At 33.3% G+C, this 22703-nt stretch overlaps 1 pseudogene; it reads left to right on the top strand.

Annotated features, from left to right (window-relative positions):
• Positions 1-2767: 2767 nt before the first annotated feature.
• LOC113855753 lies at positions 2768-5182 on the top strand (annotated as a pseudogene).
• Positions 5183-22703: the final 17521 nt, after the last annotated feature.

The raw sequence follows: 22703 nt of genomic DNA, 5'->3' as shown, positions 1-22703 counted from the left end.
CAAACATTTTGCAGTAACAGACAACATGCAAGGGGGCTAAATACACTGGATTACATCTGTTCTTCAACATACATCTTCCACAAAACCAATTTATAATGACTTTGGCACGATTGTGAATAAATATTAAAATTCATCAATGAAAAAGTATAGAATTCAGCATTGGGAAAGTAAAGAGAAAATGTATTACATAACAGAAAATGTTTAGGCATTGATATCCATTACAATAAAATCATGGGTCTCCTATATTATCCTCTTCTTGCATTGGTTGTGGCCCATCTCCCTCATCATGTCTCCCTTCTTCCTCTAAGTTTTGATGTTGTTGTACATCTCCCTCTTGATGATTGTCAATGTCCTCATTGGCTCCTTCATCTGGATGTGATACATGATCTTCTGGAGTTTCTTCTTGAGCTGGAAAGATAGGGTTGTCTCCAGGCCACGATACAGTCGTTGCAAAAAGCTCTGGTGTTGGCCATGGAAAAGCAGATGGTTCACCATGATGTTGATGTAGAGTGAACCTGTGGAAAGAGAAAATCAGGCATAGTTGCATAATTGATTAGATATATTAAAATATTAAATGAGAAAATGGCTAACTTGTAGAATGACTCATTCAACTGAGTGTAAGCGCGATTGGTTGCTGCCAATTGTTGCTCTATGTGGGTTAGATGGCATAAGACACTTGAATCCGTTTGTGGCATGTCAGGCATGAATGGTTGTGTTGGCTGTGATGTAAGTGGTACAGATGAGGAGGGTTGAGAGGAAGGTCCTGCAGGCTGTTCCAATTGATTGGTGCAATAATTTCTGATGAACTGGGAATTGATTGGTTTCTTCAAACTGATAGTTTGAGCGGCGCTCTCTGGAATGATAACGCTTTAGGAAGCACATAAAGCAGTGATGAGTGCTGGAAATCCCAAAGGTTTTGTTGCTGATGCAGTAGAGGAGGTGTTGGAAATAACAAATTGGTGCAGCTCATCTAAAATGATTGCTGCAATGTCAACGGATATCCTTTGCATGATACTGTATATGAGATATGCTCGAGGCATCCGAAGATCTGAGGTGTGTGTGGTTGGGGCAATGTTAGCAAAGAGAAATGATGTCCAGATTTGGGCCAAAGTATTCAGAGATTGTCTTTTGAACCTCATTGGCTTCCCAGCAGCATTTGTTTCATATGATTTTCCAGGGATGCATAAGGTCTCAGCTACCCTATGATCCAAAAAACCTGAGAATCGCTTTCAGCGTTGCTTGTATTGGCATAGCTCCCCTTCTTCTAAGGTCAAAGGGTTGCCTAACAAGGCTGAAATTGCATCTCTATCATAAGCAACTGGGTGCCTTCGAACCCAAGATCTCCTTTCTGACCTTTCTGGTATCAATGGCCAAGCATTTGCATAAAACTCTTTGACGATTACGTCATTAATTTGGTTGGGGAGATTTGCTAAGAATTCCCATTTTCTTCTCCTAACCTCTTGCATAAATTCTTTATACTCTCCTTCTTGTAAAGCTACCTTTCTCTCAGGTAGCAATTCTCTAGCCTGTAAGTCAATAAATCTCTGAGCCTTGGCCCTGGTTTTGAACCTATATCTATCCCATGATATGACTTCTGTTTGTGTTTGTGTTTGAGTTTGAGGTGGTGAATGTTCATGTTGATCAATAGGTTCATCACGCTGTTGTGAAGTTTGGCCAACTTCTGGTCTCTGCCTCTTTCTTTGAGGAATGGATTTTTTTGGTGCCATCCTGCAATCGAAACCAGAATAGAAATTTCAGTTAAAATCGCTTAAGCCTAATGTGTCGCTTAAGCAAAATTATGTCACCCAAGACCTCCTTTCTCATTTGCATTTATTCACTTAAGCTGACATATTCGCTTAAGTGACTCATTTTTGCTTAAGCGTAAATGAGTCGCTTAAGCGAAAAATACAGACAGACAGCAAGGTAAGCTCAAAGTGACATTTTATCCAACAAAAATATTTTCAATCAGCCCAACATTAAAATAAAAGTTAAAAAATGCATCTCTTTTAATATAAATGAAACAAGGGTTATATACCCATACAAAAGTTCACAAATAACACGAAGGGGAAGACCCCATAATACAATGGAAGAAATGTAAATGAAACATAGTAATAGGAGAGATACAATGGTTTAGGGTTTAGGTTTTGTACCTGAGGAAACAATTTTCTGGACGGTTTGAAGCTGTGGACTACAGGACAGAGGCTTGCTTAGCTTAAGTGAGTAACAGAGAGTTAAAATGCAGAAATGAAAGGAAAGGAAAGGAGGAGATTCAATCTTATGTAAAACCAACAGTCGCATAAATCGCTTAAGCGGATATTTCGCTTAAGCGATAATTCACTTAAGCGATAGTATAAGCGATAGTTATCGCTTAAGTGAATTATCGCTTAAGCGAATTACCTAGCGACGTCTCGCTTAAGTGAATATGGAGGCTTAAGCGAGTTTTACAGAAGAATTGGCGCCAAATATAATGTATTGGCGTATTTCTTAAGAAAAAGGCTTTTCCTAATGTTAAAAATGATGAAACACTGAGTAGATGATGTTCTTAGAAGCTTTGATAAAGGAAGTTCCCTGGTGAGGGGGTATTTTGACAAGTTCATATCATTTGCTCGCCATTTTGGGAAACTTTTTGACAAATATCATTTTCAAAGAGATAAGGCGTAAATAAGGTACACCTTTACTCCATAATATTTTTAATGCATATGATTACAAAAATGAATATAGCTCATCTTTATTATTATGTTATTGGAGTATAGAGATAGTCACAAAGATGGATGTCCCAACGAAACCAAGTGTCGGATTAGAGTTTTAGAGTCTTGAACAAGCATGGCAATTTTGGTGTGAATATGGAAGGCTAACAAGATTTGGAGTGAGGAAACAATACTTTAATAAGCGAAAGAGAGATGGTGTCATTACGGGTTGCAGATATGTTTGTTGCAAAGAGGGGCATCGAAAAGAAGATAAAAGGGATTCACAAGTGACAAAGCATCGACAAGAAACTAGAACTGAATGTCTTTCCAGAATAGCATTGTCTTTGGCAAACAATAATAAATATGTCATTCATCAATTTGTTGAGGAGCATAATCACCCGTTACAATTGCCAGAAACAACACACATGCTTGCTTCTCATCGTAATATAACTGACGTCCAAGCTCATGAAATTGATTTAGCTGAGGCATCCGGAGAAGGCGTCATTTCAACTAATGAGCACACTTGCTGGACACCAAGCTAATGTTGGGTATACTCGCCTAGACGCAAAAAATTACTTGAAGGCAAAGAGACAAAGGGGATGGTATACGGAGAAGTCGGTTGTTTAATGCAATATTTTCAGCGACAATTACTAGACAACCCATCTTTTTTTCATGCGTACCAAATGGATGCAGAGGAGCAAATCACAAATGTTTTTTGGCCGGATGCAAAGATGGTAATTGATTATGGGTTTTTTGGTGAAGTTGTATCACTAGACACTACATATTGCACCAATCGAGCTAATAGGCCTCTAGCATTGTTTTCCGGTTTTAAACATTATAGAGGCGTTGTTATCTTTGGAGCAACTTTTTTGTATGATGAAATAGCTGAATCATTTCAATGGTTGTTCGAGACATTCTTGGAAGCACACAACAACAAAAAACCTCAAACTCTTTTTACAGACCAAGACCAAGCAATGGCAAAGGCACTTGTCCAAGTAATGCCTGAGACACATCATGCTTTATGCACGTGGCACTTAATGTAAAATGGAATCAAACATTTGTAGAATTTGATGAAAGGAGGGAGTCATTTCTTAAGAGATTTGAAACGATGCATATATGACTTTGATACTGCAATTGACTTTGAGGAGGCTTGGATAAGGTTGATTACAGAATACAATGTTCAAGAACATACTTGGATTACTTTACTGTATGCTATAAAGGAGAAATGGGCATCATGTTATCTCAAGGATTATTTAACCCTTGGAATGCGTAGCACTCAGTTAAGTGAAAGTTTAAATTCTGACTTCAAGGCATGTATGAGACCTGCTGTTGACATCAAGCAATTCTTTGAACACTTTGAACGGGTGGTTGAAGACAAACGTTACAACGAGCTCAAGTGTGAGTATGACTCTCGTCACAAACTAGCCATGTTGCGATATGAGGTATCACCAATACTAATACAAATGGCTAAGGTTTACACACATGTAGTGTATAATTTATTTCAACAAGAGTTTGCTCAATTCTTAACTTGTTGCATATCGCAAAGGATTGAAACTCCTCCTTTGATTGAATATGTAATTACTAAAGTCAATCAACAAAGATCATGGACAGTTACATTTGATCGTTCCTCAACTACTATCAATTGCTCTTGTAAAAAGTTTGAAACATTTGGTTTACTTTGTTGTCATGCTTTGAAAGTGTTTGAAGCCAATGATGTAAAGGTTGTTCCTGACAAGTACATACTAAAGAGATGGACAACACAAGGACGCTGTGGTATTATTCACAATGTAAAAGGAATACCAGTGGAAGGAAATCCTACATTGAGTACTACATGCAGATACCGACACCTAGCATGCAAAATGATTAGGTTGGCCTCTGAAGTTTCTAGTTCACAAGAATATTGTCAATTAGTGGATGATAGTATTAATACTTTAATTAGTCAAATCACAAAGCTTCGCTTACAACCACAAGATAATGACAACAATAACAATGATGGTGTTGATAGGGTCAATATTCATGGTATACAACCTAAGGGATTCAAGCACAGACCTACTACTAAGAGGAAAGGGTGTAAAAGATTCAAAAGTTGGGTTGAGCTACAAGCAAAAAAGAAAAAGAACAAAAGGCCAACTTTAGGTCAATCAACATCTCGGGTACTTTGTTATAATGACTTTTATTGTCCATTAATGCATTTATTTTAACTTCTTTGTTGTAACCATATCATAAATTTCACTGTCCTTAAATGTTTAGGAATATCAACCAATGCTCTGTGATGAATTTCAAGTACATTGTTCAGCACCTCCATATTATGATCTCCCTCAAACATTAGTCAATCAATTAAGTTTCACAGATTTGTTGAAGGTAAGAATATTCAACTTTCATCCATTCTTGTTTTCTTTCATCCATTCTTGTTCATTATGTGTCTTCTTATATCTCTTTTAATTTTGTAGGAACAACTTGATGATACCAATACTTCAATCCTTGATCAAATTTGATGATGCAATTGGCAAAAGTTCTTTTGTTTCTAAGCTAAATTTGTATGTATAAATTATTTTTGGTGGAAGATGTATGTTGAAGAACAGATGTAATCCAGTGTATTTAGCCTCTTTGCATGTTGTCTGTTACTGCAAAATGTTTGCATTTTCTTATTTATTCGCTTAAGCCCATGAAATCGCTTAAGCAAATATAGATACGCTGGGAAATTAAATTTTTGGCTCAAGCCTTGCCACCATTCGCTTAAGCCACTTAATCTCCGCTTAAGCCATTTTGTTACATGATGTCTATGTCTGCATAATTTTTCAATTTCTGATATATTCGCTTAAGCTCACATATTCGCTTTCAAATCTGGGCTTAAGCCCTGCAAGTATTCGCTTAAGCTATTTTCTATGTTTGAATCATTGCTCTTTGCCTGAAATTCGCTTAATATTAATTAAAATTGCTTGTCAGGGCTTAAGCTAATTTATAATCGCTTAAGCAATTTAGGTTCCGCTTAAGCGAAAAGAGTGCTTGAAATACATGCCTCTCTAGTCCATTTTCGCTTAGGTTTAATTGTTTTCGCTTGGAAGAGCTTAAGCTAAATTAAAATCGCTTAAGCGAAAGTAGGGGCTTAAGCGAGACATGATTTTGCTTTCTTGTGACTCGCTTGGGCGCGCTGTCAAGCCCTTTCTCTATTCGTTTAAGCCTTCTTCCAAGCTTAAGCAAAATTGATTCAAATTCGCTTAAGCGAATTTTGTCGCTTAAGCGAAAACGCACTGCGTTCCCTACAATTCCCGCCAACACTGCAGAGGATCCGGATCCAAAAGATAATGGGTGATTTTCTTTGTTTTTGTGTGTAGCCGTTATTAATTAGCCAAAGTGCACATAGGTTAGACGTGAAACACATGGAATGGCGAAACCATCGTATTGAAGGAAGAGGCGATCTGTAGAGAGTGGGATGTAAAGTGAAAGACAGAAAAACAGTGACAAGACGCAATGAATGTCAAACAGCAATTGTATTTAGATTAGCGCTCATGGGATTTAAGATAACGTTGAGATGCCCTTCAGCCCTCCATGCTGCTATATTCTCTGTTACTGTCCTTCAAGGTTGCTCCAGGCCATCCAATCCTGTCTGTAAATTATTCTAACCAATGGATGCTCCAGATCGATTGCGTGCATCAATCTTCTTCACATCAGAACCTGCATGCCTCTACGATTTGTAGATAGCAAAGGGTCTTATCTTACCACAAAACTTGTAAGTGCTAAGATATGGAGACCCCACACAATAAAAGTCAATGGGTTGCACGTTTTTAAACAGCTTCTATTCTTGTGCATTATAAAAAGGGCTTCTATTGAAGGAATAAGGCAAGGCAATAAGAGAAAAATGTAATCAATGGAGGGTTGGTTGTTCACTCTCCCTCAAAGGCTTCTCGCTAGAACCATCCAAATCATTTGAGCGAGAGGCCATTGGGGAGAGTAAATGAGCTGTCCCTTGTGCAAAGCACAAATCATAGGAGTTATGGCCTCACTGTCAATAAGTAGTCATCCTGTTTCTCACCTTCAACGGTTCATAATCACATCACATTTGGCTTCATTTCCATGCACTTTTGGAGCCCAATATTGATTTTTTATATGGCCAATTGGTAGCGTTCATTGCTCAATCTCCTTGCTGAAATTGGATAATACTTGTTACACATAAATTTCCTTAAAGGAGAAAATTTTAGATGCTGTGTACTTCTTTGAGGTTTGTTCCTTGTCCGTTTTGCTCATATTTCTTTAACTATAGTGACTTGCTTCCTCACATTATTCTTAAAAAATAATTCTAAATCTTTTTAAGAATACAAGAATGTAATGAACACATGACTATTCTAATCACCAGACAAGTGTGCTTAATTTAGGACATATTCAATATTTTTTACTTTTTTAATCTAAAATTTAAAAGAACATAATTTTTTACGTAAAAATTTGATTTATTCAAATTATATTTGTTTAATTTATATAACTTTTAAAGATTTATCCAACCAAATACTCACAGAATTTTAAAAAAAAATCAAAATTTAAACTTTTTTAATTTTTGCTATTTTTTTTGCATTTTAATATTTTTATTTTTTTATTATTTTATTATTTTTTTTCATTGCTTGATTATATAATAATAGAATATTAAAAGTGACGACATCATGTTAATTAAGATTTAATTGATATTTTTTTATTATTAAAAAATTAATAATATTCTTTTTGTATTAGCATGAATGTCTACATCACCTTTGTGCAATTTATATTCTGATTTTTTTTATAAGCATTTATATTCTGAATTTTAAATGAGTTTAGTTAAATATATCTCAAAATTATATGAAAGACATATATAAAAGAGACTTTAAAAGAAAATTTCATTTTGTAGGTAATAAATAACATATACATCTCCCTTGTCATCTAGAAATTTTACAATATTTTCAATTTTTTTTTTCAGTTCAATTAAGCTTCTATGCAACAAGCGCTCGGTTAGTTTAGTTCAGTTAAGAAAAACAAATTAACAAAATTAAAATTAATAAATTGGTTTATTTTTTATAAAAAATAAAAAACTATAAAATATGTAAATTGTTTAAACTAAAAGTGTAAAAATTACATTTAAAAAATCATTAAAAGGATAAAAAAATTAATTTAGTTTAATTTTTTTAACAAGTGATATCAACGACATGCTAGTTTTGTTTTGTTTATTGAGTTTGTTATATATATATATATATATATATATATATATATATATATATATAATTTTAAAAAAGTAAAGAGGAATTCAGGCAGATTAATTTCAACTTTAAAATTATAATAAAAATTTGACTTTATAATTTAAATAATAATCTTTTAATCAAAATGAAATTGTATTATGTTTATAACTAAAATAAAATAGGAAGAGAATTTAGAATTACAGTCATTGGGAGATAAAGAGGTAAAATGATTTAATTATTTTTATTATTTTAACTTTATAATAAATAATTAACTAATTTTTTTTAAAAAAATATTGGAGAGTGTCAGTATAAGATTCTAAAGTTTATAAATAGATTGTTTCAAAAAATTTTAAAGATTATGTGTGTTTAATTTTATTTATAGTTTTTAAATACTCTAATTTAGAAGGCTAATAAATTAATATACACTTAAGACTTGTGATCTTTGAATAGACTTTGTTTAACAATTACGTATAATTATATAAACATTTTTTATGGGATATGATCTATTGACATTAGGTGTAAGTCTAAAAGACTTGCACCAGATCCCAACTGTATAAATTAATAATCTAACAGTTGAAAAGTTATCTGTTGTTTGACCAAAGCAATAAAGTACAAGCGTGTATAAAGAAGTAATTTTTTAAACTTTAGATTATTGATTTGTATGATTGAGATTTTGTGTCAATGAATCCTATCCCATTCTTTATAAGTGTTTATTTTTTTAGACAAGCGCAAATAATAGGTACATGTATAGGTATATAGGTACTTAAAGTGTATATGTATAAAATTTAAAGTTATTATACATGCAGGTATGGAGCTAGGGGGTATATGTATTTTTTTTTTTAAATGTGTGTATGAGAATGGGTAGTATAATACCTTACCTATTTGTAGTCATTTGGAGATTCTAATTCTAATAAAGAGGTAAAATAGTCTAACTATTTCTATTATTTTGACTTTACAATAAATAATTAACTAATATTTTTTTTTAAGTTTTAGAGAGTGTTAGTACAAGACTCTAAAGTTTATGAATTTGTTATTTCAAAAGATCTTAAAGATTATGTGTGTTTAATTCTGCTTATGGTTTTTAAGTACGTTAGTTTAAAAAGCTTATGTATTTCTTGAGAAAGATGCATCTCAATAAAGCCAATGGACAGGAAAAGGAGAAAAACGTATTCTGTTATTTTTATTGATCTTGAAGTTGAGATACAAAGTTTTCTTATATAAGCCAACAACTAAATGACTAATAAAAGCAATATTTAAAATATATTGTAATACCCCATCTCAAATTGAACTATGTATATCATATAGGTTCAATTTGGATACAATGTTTTGAAAAGGAATTGATGGTAAAGCTTTAGTAAAAACATCAATAATCTGAGATGAGGATGAAATAGGAAATAATTGAAGTGGACCAGATTGAAGTTTCTCTCGAGTAACATTGCAGTTAATCTCTATATGCTCCGTACACTCATGGAAGGTTGAATTTTTGGCAATATGAATGGCAAAGTTATTGGCATAATTTGAAAATCGTCAAGTATGTAACTAATCCATTGCAGCTCACACGATAAATGAGAAAGGGCTCAATACTCAACTTCAGAGGATGATCTAGAAATGGTGGATTGTTTCTTCAACTTCCAAGATACCAAGGCTGGACCAAGAAAAACACAGTAGCTAGAAATGGACCAACGAGATTTATTAATAGTTTGCCTAATCTGAATCAGCAAAAGCAGCAACTTTGAGATCAGATTGAGAGAAGAAGAACAATCCTTTGGAAGGAGATCCTTTTAAATATCTTAAAATTATGGTAGTTGTGTCAAAATGAGCTGTCATAGGATTTGAAACAAACTGACTAAGTTATTGGACAGCAAAAGAAATATCAGGTCTTGTTGTAGTTAAATATAGCAACCGACCAATAAGTCTTCTATAGGCAGAGGCATTTGAATAAAGAGGTTCCATATTAGCAGAGAGTTTAACAAAGGGGTCTAAAGGTGTAGAAATAGGTCTGCAAGCTAATAGACCAGCATCTTCAAGCAGTTTCAAAGTATATTTTCTTTAATTGATAACCAAACCAGATTTAGATCTTGAAATTTCAAGACCCAAGAAATATCACAGGTGACCAAGGTCTTTTATTTTAAATTCATGATCTAAAAACCTTTTTATGCAAGTAATTTCAGTCATGTCATTTCAACCAAGCACAATGTCATCAACATATACTAGAAGTGTTGTGAAAGATTTCTCATAAAGCTTGGTGAATAAAGAATAATCTGAGGCACATGTTTATAATTTTGAGAAATAAGAATAGTAGATAATTTTACATACCATTGGCAGCTAGCTTGTTTCAAGCCATATAAAGACTTATGAAGTCTACAAATCTTGGAGGTTGAAACATATGAGAGACCAAGAGGAAGTTTCATGTATACTTCTTTATAAAGGTCACCATGAAGAAAAACATTATTCACATCCAGTTGTTTAAGAAACCAACCTTTAGTAGCAGCAATTGCAAGCAAAATGCGAACAGCGGTGAGCTTTGCTACAAGAGAAAAAGTGTCAAAGTAATCAATTCTTTCCATATATGTATATCCTTTTGCAACTAATCATGTCTTATGTCGATCAATTGAACCATCTACTTTGTATTAAATTTTGTAAACCCATTTACAACCTATGGGTTGTTTACCATAAGGTAAATCAACAATGGACCAAGTACCAGTTTGAGCAAGAGCATCTAATTCAGCCTTCATAGCATTACGCCAATATTCATCGTTGCAAGCTTGTTGATATGTAGTTGGTTCATAATTTTTAATGATATTAAAAAAAATGTTTGCTAATGAGGGGAACACTTGGAATAACTAAATACAAAGGATAAAGGATAGGCAACTTTAGAAGAATTAGTTGTTGTAATATAGGAAAAATAATGACAATGGTAATCCTTTAAATAAGTTGGAATGCGCTTAGAGTGAGAGGATCTTTTTAGAATGACTTATGAGGGTTCAAATTTTGTAATAGGCTGAAAGGAAGCTCTCATAGATGGAGTGGAATCTATCACAGGTGGAAAATAATCATTAATGATACTATCATGAAGGTTTAATCTAAGTGGAGTAGCTGTTGAAGAAGAATCGAAGCTATGGATGAAGGGAAACACATTCTCATAAAAAAGAACATTTCTGCTAGTAAAAATTTGATGAGATAATAGATCATATAGAAGATATCCTTTTGTGCCATCCTTATAACCCAAAAATACTGATTGTCGAGCTCTTGCATCAAACTTTGTTCTTTGTGTTTCAAGTGTACTGGTATAGGCAAGGCAGCCAAAGGCTTTTAGATGAATTAAACTAGGAGGTTCATCATAAAGAAGTTCATAAGGACTCTTATTTCCAAGTAAAGTTGAAGGAATCTTGTTAATGAGGTGAACAATATGTTTGACAGCGAAAGACCACATGGTTTTCTGTGTATGGGCTTAATGAAAAGAGCTCTTACAGCATTGAGAATATATTGATGTTTTCTCTCAACTACTCCATTTTGTTGGGGTGTCTCAACACAAGAGGTATAGTGATAGATTCCTTTATTGAGATAAAATTAAGGCATGATAAATTTTGTTCTATTGTCACTCCTAATACACTTAAGTTTTCTTTTGAATTGAGTTTCTATCATAGCAATAAATTGTTGAATATGCAGTCTAACCTCAAATTTTGTTTTTAGGAGAATAATCCAAGTAAATATAGTGAAATCATCAACCACAGTCAAGAAAAAATTGTGTCTCAAAATAGATGTAGTAGAATATGCCCCCATATATCAACATGAATCAAGTCAAAAGCATTATTGGTATGAGTTTCATTGGAAGAAAAAGACAATTTTCATTGTCTAGCTAAATGACATATATCATAAGGAGCAATTTTATTATATGGAATAAAGGGAAACATATTGCATAGAAGTCTAAATTTGTTATCAGCAACATGTCCTAATCTGAAATGCCATAAGGCACTCTCATCTAGATGGCATGAATTACAATTATTCAAAGTTGGAAGCAAAACATATTGATTGGTAGTGTAAAATACAAAAAGATCCTTGAACAATTTAGCTGAACCAATCCTCTTCTTGGAGTAAATCTGTCGTATTATGCAAGAATTATGATAAAAAGTGAGAGAACATTGTAAAGATTTAGTAAGTTTGCTCACAGAAACAAGATTTACTTGGAAGGCTGACACATAAAAAACATCATGCAAAATTAAATCATTGGAAATTTTAACAGTGCCAGATATGTTTGTAAGGACTTTTGGACCATTAGGAAGAGTAATAGCAACAGGTTTAATGGAATGATAGCTAGTAAAATTTTCAAGAATGAAAGTGATATGATCATTGGCACCTGTATCTAAGAGCCAATAATTGGAATGTTTACCTACTGCATTTATTAGACTTTCCTTTTGCACTATATTTGTTGCATGTGTAGAACCATTTTTAGATTTTTTGTAGAAGCTGCAAAATATCTTGATATTGCTCATGAGTGAAAGTAATATTGTTATTTCCAGTGTTGGTTCTGTTGTCATATGTGTCTTGAGTTGAATGAGTAAAATCTTCATAAGTCGCATTTATCTTTGTATTTTTGCTTTTGTAACCTGGAGGAAAATCATGTTTGTAAAAACATATGTCTTGAGTTGAATGAGTAAAATCCTCATAAGCCGCATTTATCTTTGTATTTTTGCTTTTGCAACCTGGAGGAAAACCATGTTTGTAAAAACAAATATCAATAGTGTAATTATTCCTACCACAATGTGAGTAAATTCGCTCATTGTTGTTGTTGTACTGGTTTCTTCCTCTGTCTCTTCCTCTGCCTTGTCCATAATGTTGTGGTGATCGTTCTGAATTAGCAGCCAATGCCTTTGATTTCAAGGTGATGTTATTGCCTCATATATTCATATGTCTTTCTTGCTGTATTACTTAGGAAAAAACCTTGGTAATAGGGGGTAAGGGATCAAAAAGCATTAAAGGGGAGGATGTAATTCATCCCTTGAGAAACCGAATAACATGATCTTGATGCCTATAGATTTTAACCGTATTTATCATTCCATAAGAACATGGTATAATACATTTGCATTGAAGGGGAGGATGTAATTCATCCCACATAACTTTCAATTGAGTGAAGTAATGAGTCACAATTTATGTACCTTGGTGATATTTGTAAATATCTTTTCTCTCTTCTTTTCATTGAGATGCATCTTTCTCAAGATGGTATCTAGAGCTAACATGTTTCTGCAAGATTACATTCCCCTTCTTCAAGATTCATTTATTCATCTAACGATCATGGCAAATTCAAGAACACCGACACATCAATTTGCATATTATAATACCAATTCTTTGAATCCTTATTATCTCAACAATAATGAAAACACAGCTGTGGTGCTTGTTAATCCTCTTCTAAATGGTAAGAATTACCATTCTTGAGTTCAGTTGATGAAGCTTACTCTAAGATCAAAGAATAAGTTAAAGTTCATCGATGGAAGTTTTAAAGAATCTTCAAAATCTGATCCTATGTATCTAGTATGGGAGAGATGTAATCTCGCTGTTGTATCATGGTTGCAACATTCCATTTCAGATTCAATTCTTCCTTCTATTGCTTGTATAGATAAAGCCTATGAGATATGGAAAGACCTAAAAGATCATTTTTCTCAAGGAGATATATTCAAGATCTCTGGTACCATCTTGAGAAAGATGCATCTCAATGAAAAGAAGAGAGAAAAGATACAAAGCCAATGAACAAGAAAAGGAGAAAAATGTATTATGTTACTTTTACTAATTTTGAAGTTGAGATACAGAGTTTTTTTATATAAGTCAGCAACTAAATAACTAATAAAAGTAACTGACAATTAATAAAAGCAAGATTTTAAATTTATTATAATAATATTAAGATACACTTAACACTTGTGATATTTAAATATTTATTTATTTTTATCTATGTTTGAACTTTGTTTTACACTATGTATTAGATGTTTGTATTATTATGTTACATTTATAAAATTATATAAGCATATTTTTTTATAAGAATTTTTTTTAGATAAACACGAGTATAATTATTTGGATATCTAGAAGATATATGTATGAAAATTAAAATTACTATCCTTACAAATATAAAATTGAGTATAAGTATTTTTATTTTATTTTTTGCTAAAAAAAGGGGCTAACAGCCTAGGAAACAATAGAAAAAAACTAGAGACCCAACCTAGGGGTCTAAGTGCCTAATGAATCAAGGCAAAGAAAAGGACAAAGGGAAGGGAAAGCATAATCAATACAAGAAGAAATTGAGTCTTCAAGGCCTAACTTGGCTAAATGGTCATTAGCTTCTCTATAAGCATGAATAAACCTAACAAATTGAATAGGTTTTACAGCATTTCTAATACTAGAAATCAAGTGATATAAAGGGTGAGTGTGAGCTTGAACGTTAAGAATGAGAGATAGAGCCTCTTTAGAATCACTTTCTATCCAAATAATTTGGATTTTTTCATGGACAACAAGTTCTAGCCCTACCAGGATACTCCACAACTCAGCTTCTATTGGGGAGCAAGGGTCCAATTTCCTGCAGAAACCTAAAATGAATTGTCCTTTATCATCTCTTATTAGGCCCCCACAAGCAGCTTCATTAATCTTAGAAATAGCACCATCAACATTAAGCTTCCATTGATGAGCAAAGGGAGGAGTCCATTTCACTCTAGGTTGATTAGTTACCTGCTTGAAAAATGTACCAGTCAGGTTACCCTGGCTGCCAACAAAAGCCTGAAAATCAGCAAAAATATTTTGAATAAGAACCTGTGGCTGGGCAGAATAATTATTAAAAATAAAGTTATTCCTCTCTTTCCACAAGTGCCAAACAATTATTCCAAACAAACTTCTGCACTTAGAGAACAGACTAAACTTTTTATTAGACAGATTAAGCACTAGCGAGTCATTAATTCCTCTACTAAAGAAATCAACCAATTGATCAGAAAAGATAAAAAATTCTCAAACATCTTTTGCATAAAAGCAGTCTCTAACCACATGCATGATAGATTCCTCAACCTCATTACATCTAGCACAGAGAGAAGAAGAAGACATACCTCAATGACATCTTTCCAGATTGGTAAGAAGTTTATGGTGAGCAAGTTTCCACAGAAAAAATCTAGTTTTGAGTAGACCTTCCCATTTCTAAACAACATTAAACAAGTTTTGGTAATTAGTAGAAACAGTACCAGAAACAGATAATAAGGAATAAGCAGATTTTAGGGAAAATATACCATTATTTGTTAAATTCTAAAATATCGAATCAGGCCCATTAGAGATCAAAGAAGGCTTAATGTTTGCCACTGCTTCACAAACCCGACTAGGAAGAATTTAATAAAGGCTCACCCAGTCCCAATCTCCATTCTTAAAAAACAAAGTAATAGGAGCTCCTTGATCTATATCAGATATAGGGACCAAGCTATAATTAGACAGAACACCAATCTTATTACACCAATTATCAGACCAAAATTTAGCAGTCATCCCATCCCCAATATGCCAACCAAGCCCTTGAGAAGAGGCCTGCCAAACAGAAACTAAACTGTTCTATAAATGGGAGTCTTTTGAACCATTTCTAATTATATGATGTTGACTAATTTTAAATTTATACTTGGTACAAAGGACCTGGACCCATAAGGCAGAAGGGGATGTAAAAATCCTCCACCAGAGTTTCATTAGATAAGCCTTGTTCAGAAGATGTAAGTCTTTCAACCCAAGCCCTCCTTTAGATTTAGGTTTACAAATTGTTTTCCAACTAACTAAATGACATTTTCTAGCCCCTAATGAGCCCCAAATAAAATACTTATAAATTTTGTTAATTTCCTGACAAACAGCAGATGTGATTAGTTGAGTTTGCATTGCATAACTTGGAATACTCATGAGAACAGATTGAACAAGGATGACTCTACCTGCCATAGAAAGAGAGTTCATTTTTTAGAGGGAGAGTGTTTTCCTAATTTTGTTCAAAAGATATGAGTAATGTGTCTTAGGAGGTCTGCGGTGAGAAATAGGTATACCAAGGTACCTACCAAAACTATTGGTAACAGGGATACCTAGGCTGTTACTAATAGCTTGAGAAAGGGCAGGGTTATTATGAGCAGAGAACATCAGAGAAGATTTATTAATATTGATTTTATGTCCAGAAGACAAACAAAATTCTTGAAGCACAGAATTGATAACATTGGCTTGATCTATTGTGGCTTTAGCTATAAGAATGATGTCATCAGCAAAAAATCAGTGTGAAATTTTGGGACCTTGCCTATTAAAGGAAAAAGGAAGTCATTCCTCACTATCAATTTTGTCTTTAATAAGATGAGCTAATCTTTCAATGCAGAGAACAAAAAGATAAGGGGAAGGGGATCCCTTTGCCTAATGCCCCTAGAGGGCTTGAAAGGACTAGTAACAGAATTATTTCAATTAATGGTTATTGATGAAGAAGAGATGCAATGATTAATCACATCTACTAGATTGGGACTTAATCCTATTTTTTGAAGAGTATCAATAATAAAAGGCCACCTAAGGCTGTCATAAGCTTTTTCAAGATCTAATTTAATTATTATAAACCTATATTTGCTTTTGATCTTATGAAAAGAATGAAATAATTCTTGAAGGACTAGGACATTGTCTATACCCTGCCTCCCAGGGATAAAACTAGTTTGGGTACTAGAAATCAGGTGGGAAAAAGTTGTTCTAATTTTGTTAGCAGTAAACTTTGTTATTATTTTGTATCTAACATTACATAAGGATATTGATCTGAATTGGTTTATATAAACAAGGTTCTCAACTTTGGGAATCAAGGTAATCCTGGTATCATTGACAGCAACTACCTTAGTAGATTATTAAAAACCTCATTAACAAGATTAAGCAAAAAAGGAGCAAGATTATGCCACTGATTTTTAAAGAAAAGGGCATGTAAACCATCAGGCCCGGGAGATTTAAAATTTCCAATGCTAAATAAGGAATTCGTAACTTCATTTATTGATATGGCAGCGTCTAAACTAACCCTGTCAGAGTCTCTTAAAGGAGGGAAAGATGTACGCGTAATCAAACCAAGAGAGTGAAAACAAGGATCAGAGTACAGATTTCTAAAATAGTTGAGCTAAAGATTTCAGGTTTTCAATATTAAACTCCCATTGATCAGACTCATTTTTCAGAGCTTCTATAATATATTTTTTTCTATGACTGATAGCTGCTCTATGAAAAAATTTAGTGTTTCTATCACCTAATTTAAGCCAAGATGACCTGTAGTGATGATACCAAAAAGTTTCTTCAAAATTTAAAATTTTTTAGTAATCCTGCCAAAAAGATTTCATTAGTTTATGAAGATATGAGTTGTCACCCTGAGTTAGTTTCCTATGTATGCCCTCAATTCTACAGAAAATACGTTTCTTTTGATTGAAAATATTACCGAAAACATTTTTATTCCAATGGGATATGTTCTTCGTAAATCTGCTCACATTTTCTGCCCAAGAAGAAGAAGGGCTCCAGGAACTATTAACTTGATTACTAAAGTCTGGGTGAGAGATCCAGGGAGCAAAAAATTTAAAATTATTATAAGACTCCATTGTATCACCCTTAGTCCTAATTTTGAGCTAGAGACCTACATGGTCAGATTTTAAAATAGGTAGATGAACCACAGAACTGTTAGGGAAATACTTATTCCAATTATCATTAATAACAACCCTATCTATTCTCTCTTTTAAAGTGCCTCTATTCTAGTAAAGGGATTGCCCTTAAACCCTAGGTTATACAGATGGCATTCATTCAAACAAGTAGCAAATTTTTTCATCTGGTACAAATTAGCATTATTGCCCCCAATTTTCTCTATATTGTAAAGCACAATATTAAAATCTCCAGCAAGACACCAAGGGAGATTGATGGTTTTGCTAAATTCAACTAGTTCCATCCAACATTCAGTTTTAAGCTTATCTATGGGTCTCATATAGATAGTAGAGAGTATCCATTCCTTATTATCAGAATTTCTAATCTTCAAATGAATAGCAAATCTAGACTTTGCCATAAAAGTAGCCCTAATGTTTCTAGTATTCCAAAGACACCATATACCTCCAGAGAAACCCACAGCCTCTACCTTCTCAGACCCAGTTAAATTGATTTTTTTAATGACTTGGTCAGCTTTTTCATTACTAATCCTAGGTTCAAGTAAGGCAACAAGATCTAGTTTATAAAAATTTACCAAATTATTCACTAATCTAGCAAACATTCTACCCCCAGCTCCCCTACAATTCCAGAAAAGGAAATTCATAATCACTAACCACAGAAAATTTAAAAAGCATCCTTAGGATGCAAAGGAACTAACATACTGGAATCTAGTTTTGAACTATTAGTTAGACATTCAGAATTACTAAAAGAATTATTCTTTATTATATCTATATCCATAATAGGTGAATGGTCTGGTGGTTTACTTTTTGTATCTTTATCAATGAGATTATGAGAGTTCCAACAGTTACCTAAACTAACCCCTAGAAGATCTTGAATTGAACCTTTTTTTCTGAGAACAACTGACTTTTAGCTTTCTCCATATTCTTCATTAAAAAGAAAATGTCCTTTTCCCTATCATTTTTTAAAATCATAATATTGAGTCTTAGAGATAACTAAGTTCTGGTTTTTAGGGTGAGGATCCTCCCTAGATTCATCATTAGTTTTAGAGAGTTTTACATGTTGATTTGATTGGGCTAATTTCTTAGTTTGATTAGGAAGAAGAAGAGTCTTTGAGCCACATTTTCTTAAAAGTTTGGGCTTACTAAGGTTACCCTTAACAGTTATATCCTTTCTATTCTCCAAGTTTTGGTTCCCTGTTACAGCTTCATGTTCATCAAACATGTCACAAATTTCACTAGCCACATTAACACCTAACACATCAAAACGAGATCTAGATTGAGAATCCTTGACTTTACCACTTGGGATAGGGGAGTTATTGTTCCTAAACATACTTGGTTTTCTTCTAATAGGCTTCTTGACTAACATCCAGGGGCCAAATTTGCCCTTAATTTCCCTAGATTGATCATCTTGACTAGTGGTGTGTAAAAATTGATTACTGGGCAAGTGTACCCGTTATCAGAGTAATATTATGAAAAATAGAGAACCAAGTGTCGTATCCACAGGGATTATTATTAAGAATTACTTCCTTAATTATGCAATTGTTAATGAATATGAGAAATAAATTTTTGTTGATAAAATTACTAAAAATAGAAGAATAATAAATTAAAAGGAACATATTTCTTATGATAATAAATTATAGAAAAGTATGACTAAAGGTATTTAATGGAAATAGACGAGTATCTAGATTGTAAATCCTCCTAAGTGTCCAAATAACTAAAATTCTTCTTCAACTACTTAGTTCCAAACCCTTATCGCTGCAGGAAATTCTGAATTAAATCAATACTTTTCTCAAGGATAATGATTCTTAATTCTCGGTTGATCAATCAGAATCTCTTTCTTAATTAATACCCCTAGGTTGCACTAAGTTCATTATGAATTCTATGATTAGGGTTAATCCTAATACAGAAAACTTACGTCTTTCTATCTCTAGAAAAATATTCAAGTCCTTTTAATTGAGCAATGTTAATTTCATGCAGGAATTTTACTCAAATTCAAACAAAAAAATAAGATGGAAGACAATTGATACTACTCAATTAAACCCAAGAGAAAAGAAAATGAAATAGCATTAGAAGAATTCCAGAAAATTTGGTCAATTAGGATTCATTACGTCTAGATACTCAAAGGAAAATTAGAACCTAAACATCTTGAAACTAAAATTACAAAAGAGATGAATTAAAACGCTTGATCCATCTTCCAGCCGTCTCTGAGTCTTTCTTCTCCTCCAAACAGTGTCCCCTAGGTTTCTGTGCCAAGTTCCCTTTTATATGAGTGGCCCAACTGCTCATCTTCTCACAAAAATTTAAATTCTGACGCACGTTAAAAGTACACGGCCATGTACTTTGATCGTGTACATCTCTGGTTTTGATAATACACTTCAATTGACGCGACCACTGAGATACACGCTCATATATACGGGCGTGTACTTGCCCATGTATATCTCTGGTTTTTTGTGTGTTTCAATTCCCAATATCTTTTAAGCTGTCACTTTTTTATCATTTTTCTTGAAATATGAATAAAATGAACTTAATAATAATAAATTCTCTCAATGAATAGCTCAAAAGTCTCAATTATCATTCATGAATTATAATGTAGGACCAAGTATAGAAAACATTCATCAACTAGATTGGGTATTCATTCTTGTGTCAATAGTTCCATATTCTTTTTCAACATTTTCATTTGTTAAAGACGCAGAAGCCTCTGCAACAGAAGGTTTGAAGTTTTGATTAGCATTAAAGTTCTCACTACATGAATCCATTCTGTGACCATATTTACCACAGGAAAAACAAATAAGATGTAATCCCTCATACTCAACCCTAAAATCATGTCCTAGGACTTTAAAGGAGGAGACAAGTTTTTGGTTGAGATCTAATTCTACACACATTCTGGCAAATTTTCTTCTAGAAACTAAGGATATGTGTGGGTCTATTTTTAACATGGTCCCTAAATAGATTCCTACTTGCCACAAAAAAAATTTATTGTAAAGTTCTAAAGGTAGATCAGGGATACGTATCCAAACTGCTATCTTTTTCAGGTTATATTCTTTCGGCCTAAATAGGGGTCTCCACCTCTGGACCAAGAGGTAATGATCCAAGATCAACCAAGGACCTTCAAACAGAGCAAATTCATAGTCGTCTAGATTATCAAACTTTACTAGGTAATAATTATTGTTTAGATCTAAGATAGTTAGGTTTCCATTCTTACCCCAAAGTGCCCCCAGTTTCTGATTTAAAAAATTATAACTTGTAGATTTCCCTAAAAGTTTTATTATTAAGGTAAATTTCCACGGTGAGCACCATTGCTCATAATCCTCAAGAGGGATTTTAATCTTAGGGCATAAATCCTGAACATCGTTGACAGTTAAAGCATTCACCTCATCTTCTAAGGGAATATCTAAATCTTCCATCACAGATCTAAGTATTTTATCATTACCTAGTTCCATTATTATGTCTTTTGCTGCAAGAACCTTATCCTTATAAGACATATGAGTAGGAGAACATGGATTAGAAAGAACCTGATTGGTGAGCAAAACAGGGCGCCGATCTTCTTTGCATGTCGTGAGTAAAGGCCATATGAGGATCCATAGCCATCACTTTAACTTTCTTCGTACTACGGGTCATGAGATCTACCTCTTCTGTAGAGCGCTTCTCAGCCTCTGACCTCGCCATAAGTACCTCTTTCATGCGTCGAGATAAATGAGGGCAAGAACCCTCATTAGCTTCAGACAACGCCTCTGATGTGGTCGTTTCTGTCGCGATGGCAGATTAGAGAAAAAAGGAAAAAAAACGGGTAAGGAACCCTACCAAAAGAAAAGAGGGATGAGTCTCTCTCCACTTGGACAAGATAGCATCTTGAACACAATTTTCTATTTACTGTTCGATTCTCAAATTATGATGATGTAACAGAAAAAGTATGAGTATTTTTTTAAAACACTAATATTGAGACAAATAATATAGTACCTGTCTATTAATTTTGATAAAGCATAAATGGAAATCAACTTATAGACTTATGATATCTAAATTAAAAATATTATATAAATGAGATATTAGTGAAAATATTAAAAATATTTTTTTGATTAAAAAAGATTATTAATGTTCTTTCCTTAAAATATTTAACTTTTATTCTTTAATGTAATTTTTAATAATAATGTTTTCTTTATTAATTTCTTCACCCGTACAATAGACTATAAAAGTCACTTGCCTTCATCTTTTGGGAATTTTCATGAGTGCTCAGACCTGATAAGGCATCTTTGATAATGTGAAGATATGAGTTTGGCGGTTAAATGCCCTGACTCGCAAACCAACTAACTGGAGTGCTGATGATACCCTTTGAAGAAGTCAGATATCTTCGCAGGTTCTGTGGCACTGAATGGGAGGCCATGATTCATAATAAATGCGCAAATTAAGGTTTCTCTTGTGTTGCTTAGCTTTGTGGTTTGCTTTCAAGTTTTGAGAGCAAGCTTTTATATGTATGTAGGAAGGCTTTGATTGGGTTCAAGTAACACCGTTGTTTCGTTTTGTTAACATACATTTTTATTTGAATTTGGATGTTCTTATTTGAGTTGAGGAAGATTAATGTAATGTAAAAATAGAAAGATAATAGAAGTGTAAAGTTACTAAACCTTGAAAGAAGGTCAAAGAATAATGTCAACTCCACATTTATTTTTGAGGTGTATGATATTGAAAGAAAAGAAAGATAAAAATAAAAAATATGATACAATAAAAGTACTTATAATTAGGGGAGGTAATGATTAATGAAGATTCCTTTGTAGGAACAGGGAATTGGAAGGCGTATGAAACCCAGCGTGATTCATCCACGCTATTCTATGAATAAGAGGTGATGCACTAATCTAATTTATGAGATTGATCTGCGTAAGCTATGGCAGCTACGTTGGTGCTAATTGATGGATAAAGTTTCTTCCAATTTTAGCAACCCAAGTACAACAAAGGTGCATCTACAACTACACAAAGGTGGGGGACAGGGATCCCCTGCAGTTTAGATCCAACGGCTCAAACTTTTTTATAAGCGTTCATAATTTTGCTTTTATATTAAATAAAAATTTTGAACACTTGAGATCATCAGTGCTCGGAAACTTTCAATTGCAGACATCCTTACTCTATTAAAGCCAAGGTGGGAATGCATGAGTTTCCAAAATATCTAGCTCCTTTTATTCAAAGACAAT

This window comes from Abrus precatorius, unplaced genomic scaffold (genome assembly GCF_003935025.1).
Source record: "Abrus precatorius isolate BTA unplaced genomic scaffold, Abrus_2018 Scaffold11, whole genome shotgun sequence".
Lineage (NCBI taxonomy): Eukaryota > Viridiplantae > Streptophyta > Magnoliopsida > Fabales > Fabaceae > Abrus > Abrus precatorius.
This window is presented reverse-complemented; position numbering and strand designations above follow the sequence as displayed.